The 23,891-nt window shown below is 40.2% G+C and overlaps 1 protein-coding gene across 1 annotated transcript in view; it reads right to left on the bottom strand.

The window, feature by feature from the left end:
• The window catches only part of fbxo41 (F-box protein 41), an 83,549-nt gene that overhangs the window by 43,444 nt on the left and 16,214 nt on the right, over positions 1-23,891 (bottom strand). The window contains exon 2 of the mRNA XM_054778303.1: positions 7,212-7,314. The gene's annotated coding sequence lies outside the window, so the exon portion shown is untranslated. The remainder of the gene's footprint in view (positions 1-7,211; positions 7,315-23,891) is intronic.

Genomic DNA, 23,891 nt, shown 5'->3' with positions numbered 1-23,891 from the left:
ATATACAAATGTTTTTTTAACATGAATAATGATTTCGAGTGCATGAGAAAGTGGAAAGGAAAACATAGCTCTCTTCAACCACGTGGTCAACAGCAGCAACAGAACTAATGTTGGAATAGCGGCGAGAGAAAACTGCTCAGCTAGCGTTAATACCACTGGTGTGTTACACCAACAGATGGGTATGCAACCAACATTTTAAAGCGCATGAAGAGGTAGATAAAGCTGCTAGATGCTGACCACTCATGATACAGCTACTGGCATCTTGTGGAGCTCCTAAAACAACATTGGGAGGTTGCCTGCAACCAGCTGTTCATTCAATGTTTTTGACCCAGCACTAATTAAAAACCTGCATTTATTTGCTCTTGTCGACACTACTCACTCTGCGACGATGATGCTGTTGATTTGAGCATTTATGGTGCAAAACTGGGAAATGTTTTCCTCTCATTCTGCTAATCAAAAAATGCCATGGCAGAAAAATAAGTGGCACATTCCAAAGGTTCTCTATTGCTTACAAAAAGAACACCATCGGGGTGAAACCAATAGTGACATGGTCTCTTACCAGTGACAAACTTAAGTATTTAGGTTAAATGCTCTCACAGCAACACATGCCAATCTTCTGTTTTTCTCTCAGATTAACACTCAGAATGCATAATTGCCTATTGAACTGTAAAATCACCCAAAGATAGTTGCTAAACTCTATGGAAATGACAATTGTATAACAAAAGAAAATAGCCACTATGTAAATGATCTTTTATGACAAGCATTGTTCCCCGAAATGAGAACAAACACAAGATGGTTAAAGGAGCTCACTCACTGCAGTGATACTAAATCATTATCGGCACTGAGGGCAGGAAGAAGATGGGATAGTGAGCCTGAATGACTTCCTCAATGTGAGTTGATGGCCCCCCCATCAAGGCAGCCTTTCACTGTCTACTATTGATCCAGACAAGGAATCACAGAAACAATTACTAGTATGCTCTCGCATGCAGACATCTACAAGGCAAGGAAGAGGGAGACAGTAGGTCACTGCTGAGCGTACTGGATTTCCTCTTGTATATAGTTGTCCCGCACAACTTCACGCTATGAATTTCATAGCTTCACTCTATCAGGTTTTTGCAAAAATATATTAAGAAATCATGTTGTTTTGTGGTTGAATACAACTTATACAGCAAATTTGACGTAGTTTTTGTCTAAATTAAGCATTTCAAGCATAAAAATGGCTAAATTAACTAAAATACAGTTATAAGGCATTCAGAAGACTGATGGTGTGAATGATATGTAGTATTGTACACTGGTCACTAGGTGTCGGGAATGTTACTATAACATTCGGTAAGACATACAAATGCCAAACTTGATCGCCGGAACAACAGGCTTTCATTGCAGGTTTGAATTGTCTCACAACAGGCACTGTAATCCCTAATAAAAATCCGTAATAAAAGCATGAGTTAACATTGCGGCTGTAACCCACTCCAAGATAAAAAAAAAAACAACTCTGAACCCTTCAAGTCACTTCTTGTCCGACTGGCACTCAGCTCCCCGAGGAATATTTGTAGCAACACACACGAGCACAAGTCTTACTTATTATTTACTCTTATTATGTCTGCTATATTGGGTAATACGAGTGTACAGGTGACTATATGGGTGTTAGTTCATGTCTAGAGGGCTCTAATAATGTTAAAAACTGTATTTAAAAGGTCATAAACAGGTTTTCTTTACTCTTAACTACAAAAATATTAAATTTGTAAAAAGGAATCGTAAACTGACTCATTACAGTTGAGTCTGGAACCAATTAACTGCGATAAACAAGGGATTACTGTACTGGCATTCTAACAAATACAGTTCTTATGGTATATTTACATTGGCAGCACAGCCTTTGTAAAGGATAGACGGCAGAGAATGGCTGCTGTGATAAGTGGATAAGGTATTCTCAAACAAAGAACATCCCAAACATGAGAAGACGTGATTCTCCCAAAGCACAGCAAAAAAACCCAGTAATATTTAGTGTGTTTTGCTTTTTCTTTGGCCTTTTTTGATGCCAGAACAGAAGGATAACAGTGATCAAAGAGGACAAGAGTGCTGATGAACCACAAAACAGGAAATTGAAGTTACCGTGACATTGCAAAGCTGGCATGCATGCCTCTGTCCAGTACAATATGGCTATGGCAAAAATAGAAAAAGAAGCATGTCTCATCAAATGTAAGGGTGAGTAGACAATTGTTTTGCTGTATTAAAACACTGAACTTATTTTCACAATTCTATGACGGTTAAGAACGTTAATGAGCATGAAGTCAATGAAGTTGTGTGTCCACCACGTATCTAGTTTAATAATGGTAACCAATTTTTACTCTTATATGGCAAGTATTAAGAATGAAAAATGCTACTCAAAACATTGCCTGTATTGTTAATAATAAAATATACAATAAAATATACCTACAATAAAAATGAAAAAACACATCCAACAACAAAGTACAACCCATCAGATTTAGGGCACTTTTTTAAATAGCGAAGGGTATTTAAATGTTGCATGAGTCACATTTGCATATTAGTGTCAGTATTTTTCCACACAGATTTTTGGACTGTCAGGAAAGTTAACACACCCAAAGGCCAGATTCATGAAGCAGATTGTTGATCTACAGTATAAGTGACGCTTGAATGAACACCATTGCACAGACAGCCGTAACAATATTGGAATGGCCATGAGCCAGCAGTGCATGGGCACATATACAGGCATTATTGTTGTTGTGAGAGAATCAATAAATATATCTAGCATCATACTAAATAACAATTAAACTGAGAACTGTGACAGGTGAAGGAGTGTTTGTTTTGAGAAATCAATATGACAAAACAAATCTTATTAAAGGCATCAATCCAACTTATAGTGTTGTATTTGTGTGATGAAGCACATTACATCTCATATACAGTAGATGTGGTGAGTCATTTTTGACATTGTAGTAATTGTTGTACTAGATTCAGCTGCAGAATCCTCGCCATTGTTCACTCACGACACATTCCAGGTTTAAGCCCTAAATATTCCTCACATTTATTGAACACATTTAAAGTATAAAGTGTAAAGAGACTCAGCACTAATGAATGATCATGTAAGATGATCGACGAACAGATGGAATTGGAGTCATGATGTAGCATTTAGCCTGGTTGTCAGGCTAGTGCCGAGAGCAGGGGTGCTCATACTTTTTTAGCCTGCGAGCTACTTTTAAAATGACCAAGACCCAAAGATCTACCTACTACTATAAATATAGAAAGTATATATATTTACTATATGTATTTTTTTTAAATATGAGTAGGTGTTTATGTAGGTTATACTATATCAGGAGTACACGCACTTTCTCAGCATGCAAGTACAAGTCAAAATGATCTACCTCTTCTCTAAAACATATAACATATACAAAATGTAACCAGTAAACTCTGAAACTCTATTGTAAATATTAATTATTAGTATTTCACGTTCACATTTTCAAAGTTTACAGGTAATCAAAGTAGTTGCTATCATAATTCACTTTAATATGGAAATAAAGATAATTACACATAACTCCTAAATAGTTGTGTACATAACCTGAGTACTGGTGATATGTCAGTCAAATTAGCTATGTAACGTTCATTAGGGCACACAGTTCATGTATTACATCCAGTTAGCATTTGCTATCAAACATTATCGATATACAAGAATTTAAAATGATGATGCAAAAAAGACAATGCGGCCGAAGTCAAGGCAACATATTGAAAAGGTTTCACCAATGGGCACATTTTTAATTTCATCATGAAATAATAGTTTAAGAAGCGAACGTGTACAAAACACTGATTTCTGTAGGAGACTTCATGACGCGAAGCAAAGCTAGTAAACAATGCACTTTTTTCTACGTAACTAGCCGCTATAAGTGAACAGATAACTTTTGTTATAGATATAGACATCTTACCGCAGTTAGTTCATCCATAATCATAATAATAAAGATCAAAGTTGCATCTTCGTGTGTAGCCTAAAATGCTGCGGGGGAGCAAGCGCCAATCAGGAGGGTAGCTTAATGTCAGCTGACTGATGTCATATGAAAACTACAAAGTGACGTTTACGCAATCAACCCAAACTACCTTGGCGATCTACCGGTAGCTCGCAATACACGTAATGGCCACCCCTGGCCTAGAGGCTAGCCAGCTAGAGAAGGTGTTCCCCAAGCAGCGTCTACATAATTTACACTGCTTGCTTGTTGTAATTCCAGTAACAATTTAGGATAATATATTAACTTGTGTTCACCTCGCTGTGTTCACAAGTTTTGAGGCCAGATTGACTGTTGCTATTCCTTCCGTGCTGTGTCTCATAGCACAAACAATGGGTAAAATCTCAATGCTTGATAAAAAAAATACAATCAGTGATGAATGAAGACATAAGCATGTCAAAAATTGTGGGCTTTTGAACAGTGGTACATGTATGCTGTACATTTCACCTGTATTATCACATATTTACTGTATATATTCTTAACGACTTACTGTATAGTGAATGAGATGTGTTTTGTGCTGAAAAAACAGCTACCTACAATTGCGTTGCAATTTCAAACTTCCCTAGAGGAAATAACATAAATCCATTCCTGTGTGAAACTGTCACAATCATAAAACAATTAAAAACTGATCACATCTGATAGTTTCGGCCAACAGAAAACAAGAAACACATTCATGGAGTTAATCTTTTAGATGCTCACGGAGCTCAGATTGGGTCATGGTGTTATGTTCATATACAAACTGTGTGTTTTTGTATTACTTTTGAACCGAAACAAAAGTTTTTCTTAAACTCCAAACTGAATGACTGCCTACCTAATGTCAACCCAACACCCTAACCACTACTCATCCGGTATGTCGGTATAGAACACTCCCAGTTGTTGCTGACTGTCAAAACTAATGCAGAAGAAGACAATACTTTGTTGAATGTGGACCGTGAATGCTAATGCTAATAAAAGCCACACAATGTGCAATATAACTGAATAGAAAGAGACTCGGTACATTCTGAATACGTATATGTTGTTCCTGCATTTTGCACAAATGTCAAACACGTCAGAAACCAATGGTTTTAGGACTTGTCAGGAGCAGCCAATCACGCCTCATTTCTCGTTGTACATTGTAAATCTACCACAACCGATGAGTATTCAATCGGTCCCAACTCAAAAGTGACAATCGGAATATGTCTTAAAACAGGATCTATGTGTATGTAGGACTTTACTGAGTTGCAAAAAGTACAGTCCCTCTTGGAAAGTTGGAATGTATAATAGATTCTAGTCTGCGTGGACAGACATCACAACCGCAGTCAGTTAAGCTATGCTAATACAGAAAGTTTCTGATTTCGATCCATCATTCCATTCATCAATCACATCAATCAGATGCATTTCTGGCCAGTCAGACATTTGTGGTTGGCACTGACAGTAAGAGTAGATAAGGGACAAATTATGCTATGAAGGGCATTGTTATTAGCATCATTTTTTAGTATTAGCATTCCAATTCCACAGATGACAAACATCTTGTAGTCATTTCCTACTCATACTCTTTGTGAGTGACTGCTGAAGAATTCCGTAAAAAGGGCACTGATATGGAATTGGAGGAGGAAGTTGTGCCGGCAATATTCTGCCTCTTCAGGTACTATCAAGAGCTGTAACAGAGGCGAGATTGTAGCTGTGTGTTTTTGGGAATGCTGTAGTGACGAGACAAGGGCGTGAAAAAGGCTGTTGAAAGTATACAAGTATTTTATCATGTCATGCATCTAATTATCTGATTAACGGTTGTAGTGTGGCTGTGTGAAAGCGCACACAATTGCAGCAATATTTTGCTTTGATAGGTTCTATGGGTTCTGGGTAAAGACTTTGATACACCAATTGTTCTGGATCTCTGTGTAAAGAGCATCTGAAATGCTGTGACACCTACAGGACATAATGGAACAGCAACAACCCAAACATACAGTGAAGGCAGCCAAGCTGAGAGTTTCTTTCGGTCCACCTCAATCGTTAGCTTTGACTTTACAGGCGATCAACTCATACAGTCTTTCCCCCCGCTTCAGTTCGAGACAGGAAGGTTGACAAACCGCAATATTCCAAGCTGATCAATGGAATTGTAAACAAAACCATATCACCTTGCAGTCCAGTGAGGACACAATCAAAACACACATTTATCATACAGATTCTAAGTCTTGTTTTGAAATTGTGATTATTTAGGCCCCGTGCAGGCAAAACAACATTATTCAAAGATATAGATTACACAAAAGACTAAAATATTCACAACCAGTCTGCACGAGTCTGCACTGCCATTTTTCACAAATGCTGGAAACTGCAAGAATCACAACACCGGTCCAGGAGCTGCTTATGTGTGCATGGCTACTGTGTGCATGCATGAGTTATAATGCTGCAGTGCAGATAAGAAAAACCACAAATGTATTTACTCTCAGTCGCCCAACTGGAGAATGTTACATCAAATCTCTGAGCGCAGACAGCATCTTTTTTGGGGGTTTGTTTTTACTACAGCAAGCACCAGAGGTTCTCTGTCGAATTTCTCACGGATTGTAGTCACACGAGTTCGCCAAACTCCAGCACCATGCACTGTTTGTTGCTTCAAGTGAGGAGGCACACAGTATGACAGTATCAAGCCTCTCATGGGAGCAACACTATTATTGAATGTGCACATTTGTTGTAGCTGTCAGACTGCATTCATGCACAGCACCCACTAGGTTATTGGGTGTGTATATGTGTGTGCGTGTGCGTGTGCGCGTGTATACCATTTGGACGTTATATTTTTTGTATTACACGATACACGCTGGCCAAAAAACATGTCTGCAAGAATATGTGTACTGCCAAATAATATGACATGCAAACGTACACAAGCCCATTGATCATCACGCACATGGATCGAGCGGGCAGGCACAGGCTGCATATTAAGAGGTGGGTGTGGATGAGCCCAAATCACCACCACATGACATTTTTGGAGCTGGGAACCGACTTAAATGGACAAAAAGGCCCCGCGTCAGGTGCATTCACGTCGGCGCAGCTGTCACCCTCTCATGAGGAGGGAGAAAGAGCCATGCTTAAACCCGATTTCCTCCTCTAGCTCCCATCGCTAAGACGTAAATTGATTGTACGGGAGCGCCAATAACTCGATGACTGGTAACATATACACACAAACACACTGATGATGCATATGCGATTTTTTTAAAAGAATGCAAGACTCACCTCGCAACAATCTTGTGCCCATTTTTTCCTCTCCGGAGCAAGGAAGCGCTCCAGCCCTCCGTGACGTCACAAGGCTGCAGCAGAGCAGAGAGCGGCGGCAGGCCTGCAGAGGAGAGAGGGAGAACAGATGCAAAAAAAAAAAGATAGAAAAAAACACACCCCTCCCATTCTCCGAGGAAGAGGGTGAGACTGTGCAAAGCGAGGTGCACTGTCTGTCCCACTGCTTAGCACACATAATATGAGAAGCAGACAGGGACCCCATCCCATTAATCCAGATGAGTCCTGCAAGATCTGCAGAAGCTTTGGTCCTTTCAGATGAATGTCTATTCAGTGAAAATAACACAAACATTGCACTGACAAACACATTTCCAATGCACATGCTTTTCATGTGTGTGAATCACGTGATCACCACCTGTTTGTGCAACGTTCTCCATTTTTGTTGTACAACTTTCGTTGGGTAATTTTTCATTGACTATAATAATATACCAGGTATGCTACAATTTATGAACACTGTCCAATTATTTATTTGAGGTAATAATGCTTTATAAAATTTTGAGCTATCAAGGAGTTTCTGTATATGTGTTTATATGTTTATTATTGTGGTTTGCAGAGTAGTGACTGCACTGCATGTAGCCAAATAAACAAAATAGATCATATTTGTTACATAATATATACCGTATTGACCAGAATATTGACCTTTTTCAAGAACCATTTTGGGAAAAAAGACAAAAGTGAAAATAATGTTTTCAATGTCAGTGAAACAACTGGTAATTTGCAATAAAAAAAGGTGATCATATGTCTAAACTACACAACAGTCGTGTAATCAGTTGTTGATGACTATTACACCTATTATACTAATTTTCGGGCCTTTGTATTGAGTTCTGGACTCCTATAGAGCAGCTACACACGATAACTCGCACAGAAAGCTTTCTAGATCTTCCAGACTCTGCACCTCTTCCTGCAGTGTTTCCTTGGGTTTCCTGCCTCCCGCCCAAACGGTCTGTGTAATTTACTCAGCCCACTCCGCTCGCTGTATGCACACTCTATAATGCTACACAGACAACCGCTTTTGTCCGATTACTTTCACAGAATAAACACAGTTAGGACACTGATAAATTGTTACTTAGGGCTTGCTCTTCTGACTCTTCAACACAACCACGTAACGTTGGAAAGGCGTCAGACTTCAGCAACAGTTTGGCGGATAGTTCATCTTCGTATTGGCCCATGTTCACAAAACAGTCCCGTGTGAAGTGCCGTTGACAGCTGAGCATATTTTTCTCTTGCTGGCCGGGAATCAGAAACTACAACCACTTCTACCTGATGCTTCTACCTGACATTTCCTGGGAGCCATACGTGCTAACACAGTGAACAGAGCAGAGCGAAGCAGAGCGGGGGGAGGGCAGGCCTACAGCGTTTAGCATATAAGAAAGTCCGGGTTGCGTTGACGTCAGTGGAACTCGGTGTTTAAAAAAACTTTGTAAAACACAGTGCAGAGCCATCCAAAACTGCTTTCAAAAAAGTGCTTTGAGTGCCTTAGAGGTGGAAAAGCACTATACAAGTGAAAGACCATTTACCATTTACGATTCTTATTATTTATCTTCTTATTTAGCCTTTATAAGCCGCGCTTGGACTCACTGCCTCCAGTATACGATCCTGTTCTTGTGTTGCTAATGCTTGTGTAGTGTGCTGTTTGGCCAACGTTTGTTCCAGGCTTTTGTGAGTACTTTTGCTAATAGCTAATGCTATTCCTACCTTTAGCTTACTTTGTTACCTTCTAGCTGGAATGTTGACCGGAAAGGACGTACATGGAAAGAGCTCTGTTGTCGATGCTAGAAATTTGAACTATTTGGTGCTTTCCTGACTACACTTCACAAATGTAACGGATGCCAGCCTGTGAGGCTGTGCAAGTGTACGTTGGTAAACCTCACTCCCTCTGCCTTAAGAGCTGTGCTGACACGCAGTCGACAGTCCGGGCTTTTGGCCGTGTGGTCAACGCTCTCGCCTCCCATTGCGAAGGTCCTGTGTTCGAGCCCCGGTGCGGGCGGTGTGAAACAGGGCAGGTTACACAAAGACAAGATCAGAACAGCTTGCTGACACCTTCAACATTAACTTGGACAGGCGAGAGGTACAGATTCCTTGAAATAAACTAGTTACAAGTGCTGACAACTGCTAGCAAGCCAAGCTAACTGACTATCTGTTGAAGTTCAAAGCGGTTGCCTAGCAACAATGCCAAACACAAAGAAAAATGAGATCCGGATTCAAAATCAGAAACAGAGTCAGTGTGGCTGTCAGATGAGGAGGATGACACCTCAAATGAAAAATCAGTTCCAGAACTCGCCAATTTTTTCGAAAGTAAAAATTTGATGTTGTTACACGCCTTGAAGCAAGAGATGATGAGAGAGATACAATAGCAAACTGCAGGACGAACAAGGCATGATTTTAGATGTCAGCTATTACATATTGAATATGTAGAATTGCAGAATGACACCCTCTTCGGAATGCTCATGGAGATCCATGAGGAAGTCATAAACCTTCAGGAGGAATATAGAGCACTGAGCAAGGATACCAAGGCTCTACGAGAAGACATCAAGGTATTACAAGATCATAATGCTGCCTTGCGCGCTGTTTTTAAGGAGGTTAAAAAACCCTATGGAAGAAAAGAGAGCATTATGCAATGACATCAGCCCACAAAAAACGAGCAATGCAGTTAGAAGGATTACATAGAATAACATTTGACATCCGATGAACAACAACATCATCGTTGATATATCATATATCATATCAACGCAGCGTGGTTGCTAGTAGCATCGCCGGCCATAGATGGAGAGAAGGTTGTCTGATGCCGCAGCTGGAACTTCGGTACCTGAGCACTGCCTTACTGATAAACTGTTCCTGCCTGCTGAGCTCAGATGTCCTGCAGTGGGATTATTCATCTAAGGTGGAATGTCATCTGGGAGTTAGGCGCACCCATTTCGCCGTGGTTTGGTTGCTTTCTATGACTTCCAACATCAAGGAGTTCGTCACTGCCTGCTCCGTCTGCGCCAGAAATATGTCCTCTAACCACCTGCCTGCTGGGCTCCTGCGCCTTCTCCCCATTCCGCCGTGTCCCTGGTTTCCCATCGCTCTGGACTTCATCGCTGGCCTTCCACCTTCACATGGCAATACTGTCATCCTCAATGTGGTCCATCCTTTCTCCAAGATGGCGCACTTCATTGCCCCGCCGAAGCTTGCGTCTCCCCTGGAGACAGCCCAGCTGCTGGCGAAACACATATTTGTGTCATTCCATTGGACTTGGTTTCTGACAGAGGGCCCCAGTTTGTGTCCCAAGTCTGGAAGGGCTTTTGTAACGCGTTGGGCGCAAGGCCAGTTTGTCATCTGGATACCACCCGCAGACACGGCCAGACGAAGTGGGCCAACCAGCACTTTGAAGCAGCACTACGTTGTGGTTGCCACAGACCCCCTTCGGTCGTGCCTCCTCCTCCGTGCATGATCAGTGGTCATCCAGCATACATGGTGAAGGCCATTCTCGGCTTCAGAAGAAGGGGTAGGGGGTAGGGGTAGGGGGGTGCAGTAGTTGAACGTGAACTGGGAGGGTTACGGACCAGAGGAGCATGCCTGGTTCTCCCACTCCTATATTCCTGACCCATCCCTCATCCGCGACTTCCAGTCTCTCCATCCGGATAAGCCAGGTAGGCTGCCAAGGGGCGCCTTATAAGAGGGGGAAGTGCTGTTATGTTTTGCTTGAGCTACTCTGCTGCCGCCGAGCTGCTCTGTGTTGCAGTTCACCTGAGGGGCGTGTCCAGGGAAAAGCCATCTGGTCACACCTGGGAGCAATCTTCTCATTTAGCCTTTATAAGCCATGCTTGGACTCACTACTGCATCTCCTACGCCTGCCTCCGGCATACGGTCCTGTGCTCGTGTTGCTATTGCTTGTGTAGTTTGCTGTTTGGCCAACCTTTGCTCCTGGACTTTGTGAATACTTTAGTTAGCTTATGTTATTCCTGCCTTTTGCTCCCTGTGGTACCTTTGACCTGTGGTTTCGCCCGGCTTTTGTGTATTTTTCACCAATTTCCACTCAGTTTGAGTGCGCTTTTTGTTAATACATTTTTTAAAACTCTTTTGTTGTCTCTGCTTTGGGGTCCTCCTCTGTTTGTCAACTTGCAAACAACCTTTGATATCACTTTTTTTCCTCTGTGTCACAGCTGCATCTCCGTAGGTCACTGGTATATATATATATATACTGCTCAAAAAAAATTAGAGGAACACTTCAAAAACACATCAGATCTAAACTGGGGGAAAAATGATCTTGAATATCTTTCCTGATAATAAGTGGGTGATGTATTAGTAACAAAATGATGCCACATAATTTGATAGAAATGAAAATGATCACCCTATAGAGGGGGGAAATCAAAGACACCCCAAAAATGAAAGTGAAAAAATGATGCAGCAGACTGGTCCATTTTGCCAAAATGTCATTGTAGCAACTTAAAATGATTCTCAGTAGTTTGTGTGGCCCCCACGTGCTTGTACGCATGCCTGACAACGTCGGGGCATGCTCCTAATGAGACTACGGATGGTGTCTGGGGGATCTCCTCCCAGATCTGGACCAGGGCATCAATGAGCTTCTGGACAGTCTGAGGAGCAACCTGGAGGCGCCAGATGGACCTAAACATAATGTCCCAGAGGTGTTCTATTGGGTTTAGGTCAGGTGAACGTGGGGGCCAGTCAATGGTATCAATTCCTTCATCCTCCAGGAACTACCTGCATACACTAGCCACATGAGGTCGGGCATCGTCGTGGACCAGGAGGAACCCAGGTCCCACTGCACCAGCGTAGGTTCTGACAATGGGTCCAAGGATTTCATCTCGATACCTAATAGCAGTCAGGGTGCCATTATCTAACCTGTAGAGGTCTGTGCGTCCTTCCAGGGATATGCCTCCCCAGACCATCACTGACCCACCACCAAACCGGTCATGCTGAATGATGTTGCAGGCAGCATAACGTTCTCCACGGCATCTCCAGACCCTTTCACGTCTGTCGCATGTGCTCAGGTTGAACTTGCTCTCATCAGGGAAGAGCACAGGGCACCAGTGGTGTAGTTGCCAATTCTGGTGGTCTATGGCAAATGCCAATCGAGCTCTACGGTGCTGGGCAGTGAGCACAGGGCCCACTACAGGACGTCGGGCCCTCAGGCCACCCTCATGGAGCCTGTTTCTGATTGTTTGGTCACAAACATTCACACCAGTGGCCTGCTGGAGATCATTTTGTAGGGCTCTGGCAGTGCCCGCCCTGTTCCTCCTTGCACAAAGGAGCAGATACCGATCCTGCTGAGGGTTGAAGGACCTTCTACGGCCCTGTCCAGCTCTCCTGGAGTAACTACCTGTCTCCTGGAATCTCCTCCATGCGTCCAGGTACCGCAGTGATGCCCTGGTCCAGATCTGGGAGGAGATCCCCCAGGACACCATCCGTAGTGTCATTAGGAGCATGCCCCGACAATGTCAGGCATGCGTACAAGCACGTGGGGGCCACACAAACTATCGAGAATCATTTTGAGTTGCTATAATGACATTTTAGCAAAATGGACCAGTGTGCTGCATCATTTTTTCACTTTCATTTTTGGGGTGTCTTTGATTTCCCCCCTCTATAGGGTGATCATTTTCATTTCTATCAAATTATGTGGCATCATTTTGTTACTAATACATCACCCACTTATTATCAGGAAAGATATTCAAGATCATTTTCCCCCCAGTTTAGATCTGATTTTTTTCGAAGTGTTCCTCTAATTTTTTTGAGCAGTGTATATGAGTGGCAGGAAGAAAAGCTCTGAGTCTCTTGGGGAGAAGTTGTTTCGCACCACCTTCTGGTTTGCATGTAGAAATCTCTACACCCCGAATATAAGACAACTTGTCTTTTCATTCTTATATTCGGGTCAATACGGTAATCATATACTGTATTTAAAATCAAAATATGTGGTATAAAATATACAATAAATATAATTATAAATATAATTGTATATAAATATACAATTATGAGAAAGCTCTCAGTATGATGTGGACAACCACAATAATAAACATAAGGAGAAATGAATACATCTCTGACAGTGCCAACAAAACTAAACATGTTTTTTCATAGTTTTTGTTTAGATTGTGCAAGTGCACTTAATGTTGTGACTGCATGTTGCATTAGACATTAATACATTAACTAGTAACGATGTGGTCCATTAAGGCCAAGCTACTGAAAGCTAAATACTGTACACCATTTAAGGCAAATGAATAATTCATGGTACGGGGAGTGTGTAGACTCCATTCAAGGCCAGTAGTCTACACGCCTATTTTCTCAGAGAATTCACAAAAGAAAAGGTCAGGGTTTGTTTTGTTTTTTTTTTTTTTTAACCACCATCGAGGAATTTACGTACTGAAAAGGAGATGCCTATTTCCTGGTCAGCACAGAATGTATATAAGACTAGCCAGCAGAGGGCGGAAAAAACGTTTGTAAAGGCCATTCATAGGGATTGCATCACAGTTTTCAGTGTTACTGTATATAACATTGGGAAGAGACAGTTGATGTAGCACCCTGTACATATTAGCTCTAAATAATTGTTTTCTCTATTATCAATCAGACCAGTTTCATAGAAATGAACAAAAATGTTTATTTTCATGTAACAAAGCTTAAAACTTTAACATTAAGTTAAAGTATGAACAAAAAGTATTAACAAAAATGTAACAGTCCGGATGAAGCCACTTTGTTTTAAAACCAGTTTAAAGTGTATTTAATTGGTTCAAATTTAACATAACGATACCAATATTACTATGACTCCCTGCCTGTTATTAAAATGAAAAGTGAACATTGTAACAGTGTTAATGACGCCTTGGCTTCATGGATTCATTTGCAAGCACCCAAAGACACCTGACACGTTCTGGCCTTCGATCATTGTTCTCAATAATACAAAACGTTATATAACTATCGTCATGTTTTCTCAGATGAAATGAGTTGGTCTTTACGTCCCTTGATGAAGTGGATGGAATTACTGTAAATATTTGCCCATTGTGCTATTTAGATCAGCAGCAGGAGTTGCGTTGAGAGATTGACCTGGTGCGTCACAGTCATGTCAGAGTTTTAAATTCACTAACCCTAATGTAAGTGACAGTTATTGTCTCAGAATATTTGTTTTATTGGCCCAGTGGTTCCTATTCATAGTTATACAGTTTTTAACGCTAAGCAATAACTTAAGTCATTTATTGCAAAAAATAAATAAAATTTGCAGACGCCCTAACTGATACCCAGTTTTAGAATCCCAAGGATAGATGACAGATGATGGATAGATTGATGGATACATGGATCAGATGGCTTGTGAGCTACCAGTCGCTCACCACCTGATGTTGAGTAGCTCCCCAAAGCGTCAAAGAATATTTGCTTCAACTTTTAGCATTTGTAAAACTGTTCAATTCAGACATTATTTCTCTATTTAATGACAAATTACCACAAAATAGCATAAAAACAATGACTGTTTGAGTGGAGATATGCTTCATGAATAAAGTACAATTTAAATGTTGCCAGTCATTTAAATAAAACACAAATAACTCACCTCTCCTTTCATTAAGAGTGATGAAAGCTTGAGACCCAATGTGATAGACGATGGACGGATATACAGATACTGTATATGGGTCAGTCTCCTGAAAGGGGTACTAGAGAGGGTGCCCTCACTTTCAGCGGCATGACACACAGACTACAGTGATTTGAAGCTATAACTAAATAAAATATACTGCAAACACATTGAATAAAACAGGGGAAACCGTGTTGAATGCTTTCTGTGTCTGTTGTGTATAAAACACGATCTGATGTCCATTTCAGCTCGTTTGCACATCGCCATTTTGTGACATGCCAAAGTGTGTCACCAAGACGATAAAAGAAACAATACAAAACGGTGGAACTTACGCTTCGGCTGCTGTGATTTCCGAAGTATAAGACGTGCATCCAAAAATGTACTTTAACCAAACTCCGACAAAACGTCACGGGTCGCCGTCGGAACCCATGTAGTCTGCACATAATGTAACTCAAATTGAATTGAGGAAGACTTTATGCAAATGAGCTGACCTCTGCCTTGACACACAATGTAAACTTCAAAAATTCGGACAATAACAAAAGCGACACTGATTCAAAATCAGAAATACGGCGTAATGTCCAGGATACGTTTTACCTTCAGGAGTTCTACTGATCTATTTTTTTCTAATCAATACCCTTTGGGGAGCTGTTGTTTTACATCATGCTTCTGCGGAATGTGAAGTGTGTTACCGCAGTGCAATCTAACAATGTTTTAAAGAACACAGTGTTGAGTCTCACACGGAGTTTGAAGTGTGGTCCATCCACTCTGTGTTACGTTTTGGAGCATGTTTGTAACAATTCAAGGTAAGTTTAAAGCATTTATAGTGACAGATATGGATGATACAGCGCTATATATTAAAGTCATACTTTATTTTAATATGCAAATTGGTTACAAAATAACTAAGTCACGCTTTTGGCATCCCTTTCTGGAGACTGACCCATATACAGTAAATACAGTAGATACAGTAGATAGATAGATGGACAGGTGCAGTGGGGGGTCAAAGAATGACAACAGAAACCACATAAAACATGCACAGTCCTTTTTAGTAAAGCCATCACTTCCTGTTATTTACCAACACCTTGTTGTTACAGTTCATCTGGGTTCAGATGGACATGCACTTACGCGATGAACACTTTCTTTCCCTCTTGTCTTTTCAATGAGTTCACCACATTTATCAACTCCAAATTATTCAGAGCAAGTGTACAGAACATTAAGGTGCCAAAAAGTCCATAATTCATCACACTGTCAAATTATTCATGCAAAATGTCAACATTTTCCTCCTTTCTCCCACACCCACCTCCTAATTTCTGTGGTGAAAATTGTTCTCTAAAGTCAACAAACCGGTGAAAGAAATACAAATGTAAATATAAAACATATTCATTAAAAGAATAACACTCAATGTTGAGATGTTGTGGAGAGGCAATATTTTGTTTCAACATGTTTGGTTGCAACTTTGTTGCCTGCTTGTAAATATCTACTGTATTTCCTCCTATAGTGGCAGAGGGCATTCATTTACTCAACCGCACAGAGTACAAGGTGTCCATTAGGTGTAGGTCTTCATTTGTACAAATGTATTTTTATATTACATAGTTGTATCATGATGCCATGAATACATTACCATATATAATAAACAATAATATTAAAAGCAATATTCTTAAAGGTCAGTGATTACTCCACCATGAACTTCAGCTTTACAGATGCCACGTCTGCTGTGCAGGTTTTGCTTGTTGTGATAACGACGTCCACAGCGACACATAGTGGTATCAGCCATAGTAAAGCTAATACCGGTAATTATAGTCACCTAGGGACACCACCTGTTTGTTACTTTTTACGCAAGTTGATGTATGGCATTTATTTATTCAAGTGGTTAATTGGGGCATGCCGTCTATTTGAGGAAATACAGTAATATATTATACTATGTAGAGAGTACCAGGCATTTATTAGAATAAGGTGTTTATTAGGGGTGAGCCATTTATTTGTACAAATGCATGCTGGTCAACATACAGCAGACCATTATTTTGATTGACAGTATACGGCTTTGTCATTGGTCATTGGTGGAATAAACATAGCTTTTGTTGTGGCATGCACTTACTCTTTAAATTCTAATGTTGCAGCTTTACAGATGCCAGGTTTTCATAGTAAAAGTCAGTGGCGGACGGTGCATTTGGTACCTGGGCCTTCAGTGGGCCGGACAAAATTTTTTTCACCACACACTGTGACAGTCAGTATCAAAAAACACGATGATGATAGTAAATATAAACCAGGGTCGCTCGTGTGGGGTGATGGACTCGTTAGAGATGCCATACAGGCACTGAGAAAGAACCGAACTCCAACACATTAAGAGAGACAGCCGCAATTGCCGTAATCACGTGAGTCCCCTTATCTTCAAATGTATAGTCACCAATGCACCTGACTTACATTACTCTTAGTAACTTTGAGTTAGTGAATAATATCCACCAGTGACCGGCAATACACCAGTGCTTGTATAGCTGGCGCTCAGCCAAATGTGACAAGCGTAAGTACAACGGCTCAGTGCTGAAAGGTTCAGACAACTCGAAACATCTGCACGACAACATCATCTGAAGCAGTTCACAATCAATGTCAACTGTATCTATCATGACGAAAATATAAAACCTTTTAAGTCAAACACATCGACTCACCAGAAATGTCAATTCCTCCTCCTCAGTCAGCCACTGTGGGCGTAACTTGGCTTGTTGAAGAAGTTTGCTCTGATCAACCAATTAGAGGAAGGAAAAGTGCTGATGTCACTGAGAGGCAAAGTCTGATTGGCTAAAAAAAACAGCCTCATTGCTAATAATGTGAATGCGACAAGGGCCAACACAGCTGATTCTGAAGGTCCTGAGCAGATGACGTTGACATGGCAACACATACAAACTGAAATCTGATTGGACCGAAAAAAATAAAAAATATAACATACATATACACTATTGGAAGCAGTGTGAGAAACAAACTACTAAAGTGATATAACAGAGTGTTGATAATAAATTAATGTAATTGAATGGAACAAATTCTACAATTTAAGTATTAAATGTAAGGTCAGTGCTTCCCGTAATGGTTCAGCAGAGAAGGCCTTGCTGGCCTTCACTGCACACCTCTGGTAAAATTAATTTCAGCCAGCTCCATTCAGTTTTTATTTTGAGGGGTAAAGAGTTAGGCATTTATTTGAGGTGCGGCATTATTTATTCAAGTTGAGGAGGCAGAGGCCACTAGTGGAGGAAATACGGTACTTATCAAGTATTCTCATGAGTACAAGAGCACTACATTTTCATAGCGTGGTGTTATTGCTACCGTTTGCTGCTTGTAACTTGTATGTTTCTCTACTGTGGAACCTTAAAGATTGTTGTCCTGTTATACAATCAAATGATATAATGAGGCAAATAGCTGATACTAAATGACGAGAAACTGCCTTTTTTACCATTTATTAGCTTGTTGCAATTGCAACTTCTTAGATGTGATGCTAACAAAGGTACTTCTGATGGCTGCTAAGTAATAGTAAAGCTGGCTTGAAATGCAATCATATTCTCTGCTACATTTCCAAAACTTTCCATGATTTCACATTAACAGCTGACACCAAAGGAGCTTTCAAAAAAAAAAGAATAAAAGTTAATAAAAAGTTAAAAGAAAAACAACAAAAAAAAACACGCACACAAAAAAAGCAAACTTGCTCCATCAATCTGCACCCCTTGACGCCTTCTACAAGCTGCACTCATCCAGTCATGACAGGAAAAGAGTGACACACAAAAGCTTTTTAAAAACTCTCTCCCTCAGGAGGTTTTGATAGGATGAATATAACGCTGGGCCGTGTTCTCCGTCTCACGTCAAAAAAAAAAAAAAAACGGTGGCAAATTTAGACCCAACACCTTCTATCCATCCCTCCTCATTCATATTTATGAGAAGTGACTGGCAAAGTCATTGTTGGCTAATTACAGTGTGGTGAACCTTCATTGTCTTTAGATTGGTGGAGACTGAGACATGCTGTGCTTTGGCTTGCTGCACTCATGCAAACCTCTTGCTTCCATGCAGATATTATTAGTGCTAGTTTGGTACCCCACTTCTGCCCTTTTTATTTTAAAACAATAAATAAGTGGCTTTTTGCACTTCCTTTTTATATGATCAAATTGTAATATCAAGAGTATAAAAAATAATAATCAAGGCACAAAATAAAAGCAGAATCCGTTTTTATTGACAATGTCAAAAGCAAATCAGTGTAGCAATATTTGTGTTATTGTGGTTGTACAGTAGTTCGCAGTGGTTCAAAACTGCACTGTTTGTAATACTGTATTTTGGTTAGTGTTTTAATGGTACAATATTAGAAACAGCTCTTAGTATGACACGGTGTAGCTCTACACCGCTCCAAATTACACCAACAATATTTAGCATATTATTAGAAGTAATAATATTCACAGTTTAAACGTTTACCTAATGTGTGACTGCTGAGTGCATCGGAGTATAGCAACATTAGGCAAATATAAAACAGTGGGAGCTTTGAACAGCAGGGGGCACTAGCATAATGCACGGGTTATCTGAATAAATAGTAGACGTTGTAAAAGTCAGGGGGAAGATATGTTCCATTTAATAAGCACAGCCAGCAATGCAAAAATATGATTCTGTACTGATACCAAAAAGGCGTCATGAAGCAAAGTACTGTATGTTCACTAAGAGACCTCACCCACATTTAAATTACAGCATGAAGTATTCCAGACATTCCAGACTTCATTATGCTGAGGATAAAATGTTGCAAAAGTCGAATTAGAGGCTTGAAAAGCGTTGTCACATTCACCGTACATCAATGCAAATCAAAGTGAGGATATGCAGGGACGCTCTAGAATGGAAAACATGTGGAAACTATACTAGAAGGTATTTATGGAACAACTTACACTTACTGCTGGGGATCTGTGTTAATATTTAACACACTGTAGAGAATTGCATGTGTTTAATTTTTCTCAGCGGCGAGAGGTTTGGTCCAAGTGCTGTTTATTGAACGTGCCAGCTTTTATTTTCACCATAGCAGCACAGTTGGAAGTAGATGTTGTGTTGGCTGAGTCTTTTAATTTACTCGTGAAATTAAAACGCAACAACAAAAGCAAAAATGCTCTAAATTAAGTTTAATTGAGGCATGTGCTTTAGCGCCTGAGGGCAAATACTGTTTTTAGTAAAGTAGTGTTAATGTAGCAAATACGAGAAATCCTTTTCATGTGCTATATCAAATAAAGCCATTTTATGTGTGCAGTTTGCATTAGAAAGAAAACAGATATGATGGATTTGTGTGTGCCTTTGTGTTGCACACTGCTCAGTGTATGCACCTCTGGCTATTGTTGAGATTGGCCCTGAATGGAGCCATTAATGTGCCAATGTGGTAATAATATGCACGTCTGTTAGCAAAACCCACATTTTAAAAAAATGACAACAATTCTCCACATCTCTGCATTCTTAGCTTGAGCCATGGATGTTGCCATAGTAACACAAGTATGTCTTATCAAGTACGGCCCTTGTGATTTTTCACTGTAACTTATTTAGCCTGTTCACTGTAGGTGAGGCAAAACAGGCTGCCGAGCTGTTGCATTCATTTCCATGTTAATGGCACTCAAAACCATCGTGTGTTGCCTTAAACTTTGACCTTGCCTTGTCGCACTGCTATCAGCTTGTTAAATTATACTGGTAATACTGTATGAACTATAAATAGGCACAATGAAGATGACTGTACACTGTATATCAAACCAGGGCCCCATATCCGGCCTTACAATTATTTTTTTTTTTTAAACCTTTAAAGCTGTAGCCGGCAATGGGATTTGTAATGCTATTTTTAAATTACCGTAAGTCTTGATCTATCAAAATGATTCCAGTGGTTTCTGAAGCGAGAGTCTACGCTTTCTATTTACTGTATAACGGTCATTACGGTAATCATAGAGACAACATCAGCAGCTCCAGGAAGACAAAGCAATGAAGCAGAGTGGGTGGGGGTCTGTGTGAGCATGCGGTGCTAGCCTATGTGACACAGAGGGACATGGAAGCAAGCAAATTTTATCGAACATTTGGGTGTTTTTATTTACCCATTACTTCCATGTTTTGCTGTGTTTGTGACATATTTGCTGTGTTTTGTGTCGTAGTTCATATCGTGAATCCCACATCTTACGATCTGACATCTTACATCAGTAACATATCGTTCCAGACTGGTAAATTTCCAAACAAAATGAAAACAGCTAAAGTAGTTCCAATTTTCAAAAACGGACATCAATTTACAAACTAAAAGGAAGAAGAGCCTTGAACTTGTTCTATCCATCCATTCACTTTCTATGCCGCTTATCCTTACTAGGGTCACGCGTATGCTGGAGCCTATCCCAGCTGACTTAAGGCGAGAGGCAAGTTACACCCTGGACTGGTCGCCAGCAGGGCACATATAGACAAACAACCATTCACACTCACATGCATGTTTTTGGAATGTGGGAGAAAACCGGAGTACCCGCACACACATGCAAACACGCACATGCAAACTCCACGCAGAAATTCCCAACAGAGATTTGAACCCAGATCTTCTCGATCTCCACACTGGGTGGTCAACATGCTAACTATTGGACTATTAGATTTATATATGATATAAATTATATACTATATATCATTGTTATTTATTATGATTGTGGAAAAACCGTGACAATGATATTACCACATTGATACATTACCTCATTACTTTTCTGTGTATTAAAAAGACCACATATGAAATACAGGGAGTGAATAAATGTATTGCAATTGGTGTGAAACGGACAGTGGGTAGGATTAAATACGCTTTGTTTCTTCCTACTCCTTTTGGACATGTGGAACTGTGAATTATACGAAGTGATGTATTCCATTGTAACATGCATAAAATTAAACCATTACCATCACCATCTTCTGTTTATGTACATTCATAACCTGTAAAATTCAATTCCAATTTTGAGTTGGTCTGTCATAACATTTCTTTCATTGCTGTGAGTTTTTAATTATTATAGACAGCACCTTCAGTTTTGTTGTACTTGTGACAATGGCAATAAAGACATTCTATTCTATTCTATTCTATTCTATTCTATTCTATTCACTAATGCAAAGCAACCTCCGGATGTTTAAATTGTTCAAGAAAAATGGGACCCAAGCACACATGCAGAACATTGTAAGACACTTTTACAGCAACAATAAGACAAATAATTCCAGGCAGACTGTTAGAATTAGAGACGCTAAATAATGTGCGTTGTATATACAGCATATATATTGGTGAGGAAAAGTCTGTGATTGGCTGCCGACCAGTCCAGGGTGTACCCTGCCTGTCGCCCGAAGTCAGCTGCGATAGGCTCCAGCATACCCCCGCGACCATAAAGAGGAGAAGCGGTATAGAAAATGGATGGATGGAAATATTAAGGCATAAAAATAGTATATAGAAATGAAAGAAGTGTGTGCTGTGCAAAAAGAGAGTATTTCAAGTATTCAGTTTGGTATTAAAGTGTCTGTAGTGTAATGTTCTGATCAGCTGTTTTAAGAGTCGTATGGCAGTGGGGTAGAACGAGTTTTTTCAACGGGTTGTCCTACATTTCACACTTCTAAACCTCCCTCCTGAGGGCAGAAGTGTCAACAGTGCGTTTTGTGGGTAGGTGGGGTCCTTGATGATGGAGGCAGCTCTCCTGTGGACTCTGTGGTGGTCGATGCTCTGCAGAGAGGGCAGTGGAGTGATGATGCGCATGTGTTAGTTACAGAAAACAAATTAACATCATTATTTTAATAAATTTGTTTTTGACAGCTCTAATAATCATGTGATCATGTACATTGTTGTATGTTGTATTACAGCCTCTGTTATTGACTGAAATCACCATTGCTTTTTTCCTGGACACTACTTGGTTGTATTTGCCCTGATAATTCCACTCTAAAATTTCCCGTCCAACCTTTTTGCTAACCTTCTTACTCCCCTGTCCAGCGAGGTGCATCCTCTGCTTGCCAGTGAACATCAAAACGTTCTTTTGTTTTTTTCCCAATACCTATTTGTTTTTATCTGTGTTGAAATGTTTCACAGCTTCAGCTTTACAGATGCCATGTCTGCTGTGTGGTAAAGACATATGTCACAACACATGTCGGTGTCATTCATAGTAAATGTAATTATGGCCATGTGTTATTATTTTCTGAGGGAAGAAAAAGGGGCATTTATTTGAGGTGAGGCATTTATTTGATTAAGGGGAATGTATGTAATAGAGGTCAAATCAGTACATGACCCTCATCACCTGTCTTCCCATCACAATTTCAATTTTCAAACAATCTTTAAGATCGCCTATTGCGGTTATTTATTCAAGTGGGCAAGGTTTCTGGTGTTTAATTGGGGCATGGCATTCATTACACCAGAGGCCACTCTGTGCAATAATATGTCAAGTGAAACTAGGGACCAGCTTAGGACGATTCTGTATTTTATTTTGGTTGAAAAGTCATGGCAAAATGCAGGTTTTTAATTTGAACTCGGTGGTCACTCCGTAGCTTCAGCTCACATTTGTTCGATCTTGTTGGAAATAATGAAGCTGTTTGATGTGAGGCCACCATGAGCCCTTACAAGAGAAGTGGACCATTCAGGAGACATGAAAGCACTTCAGTCCATTTGGGCCGTGCAGGGCCAGACGTCATGGAGGTATGCTGACTTTCATGAAAGGGGGACGTTTAGTTTAATGACAAATTGTCAACATTTTCACTTTAAATGGAAAAACTGCACAAATTCTCTTGAGGTGCTTTTAAAAGTGACCACAGCTACATACATTTAAAGGAAAACTGCACTTCTCTGGAATTTTGCCCATCATCCACAATCCTAAAGTGAAACATGAGCACACATGTCTTTCCCTTTTCTGTGCGTTTAAAAGAGAGAAAAAACAGCTACCATGAGGGGGCTAACAACGCACATCATTGGACACACCTCTTTCAGCTATAAAGCCCTCTAAAAAACCTCCAACAAGGTTTTATGGTTTTATATACATGCTGTGACCATGTACTAACAGGTACATTCATGATAACATGCAGTACTTACAGTATTTTGCTGTATTTTGATCATTTTAAACATT

This window comes from Dunckerocampus dactyliophorus, chromosome 6 (assembly GCF_027744805.1).
Source record: "Dunckerocampus dactyliophorus isolate RoL2022-P2 chromosome 6, RoL_Ddac_1.1, whole genome shotgun sequence".
Taxonomy (NCBI): Eukaryota; Metazoa; Chordata; class Actinopteri; order Syngnathiformes; family Syngnathidae; genus Dunckerocampus; species Dunckerocampus dactyliophorus.
The sequence above is the reverse complement of the archived record's forward strand: the minus strand, read 5'-3'. Positions and strand labels throughout refer to the sequence as shown.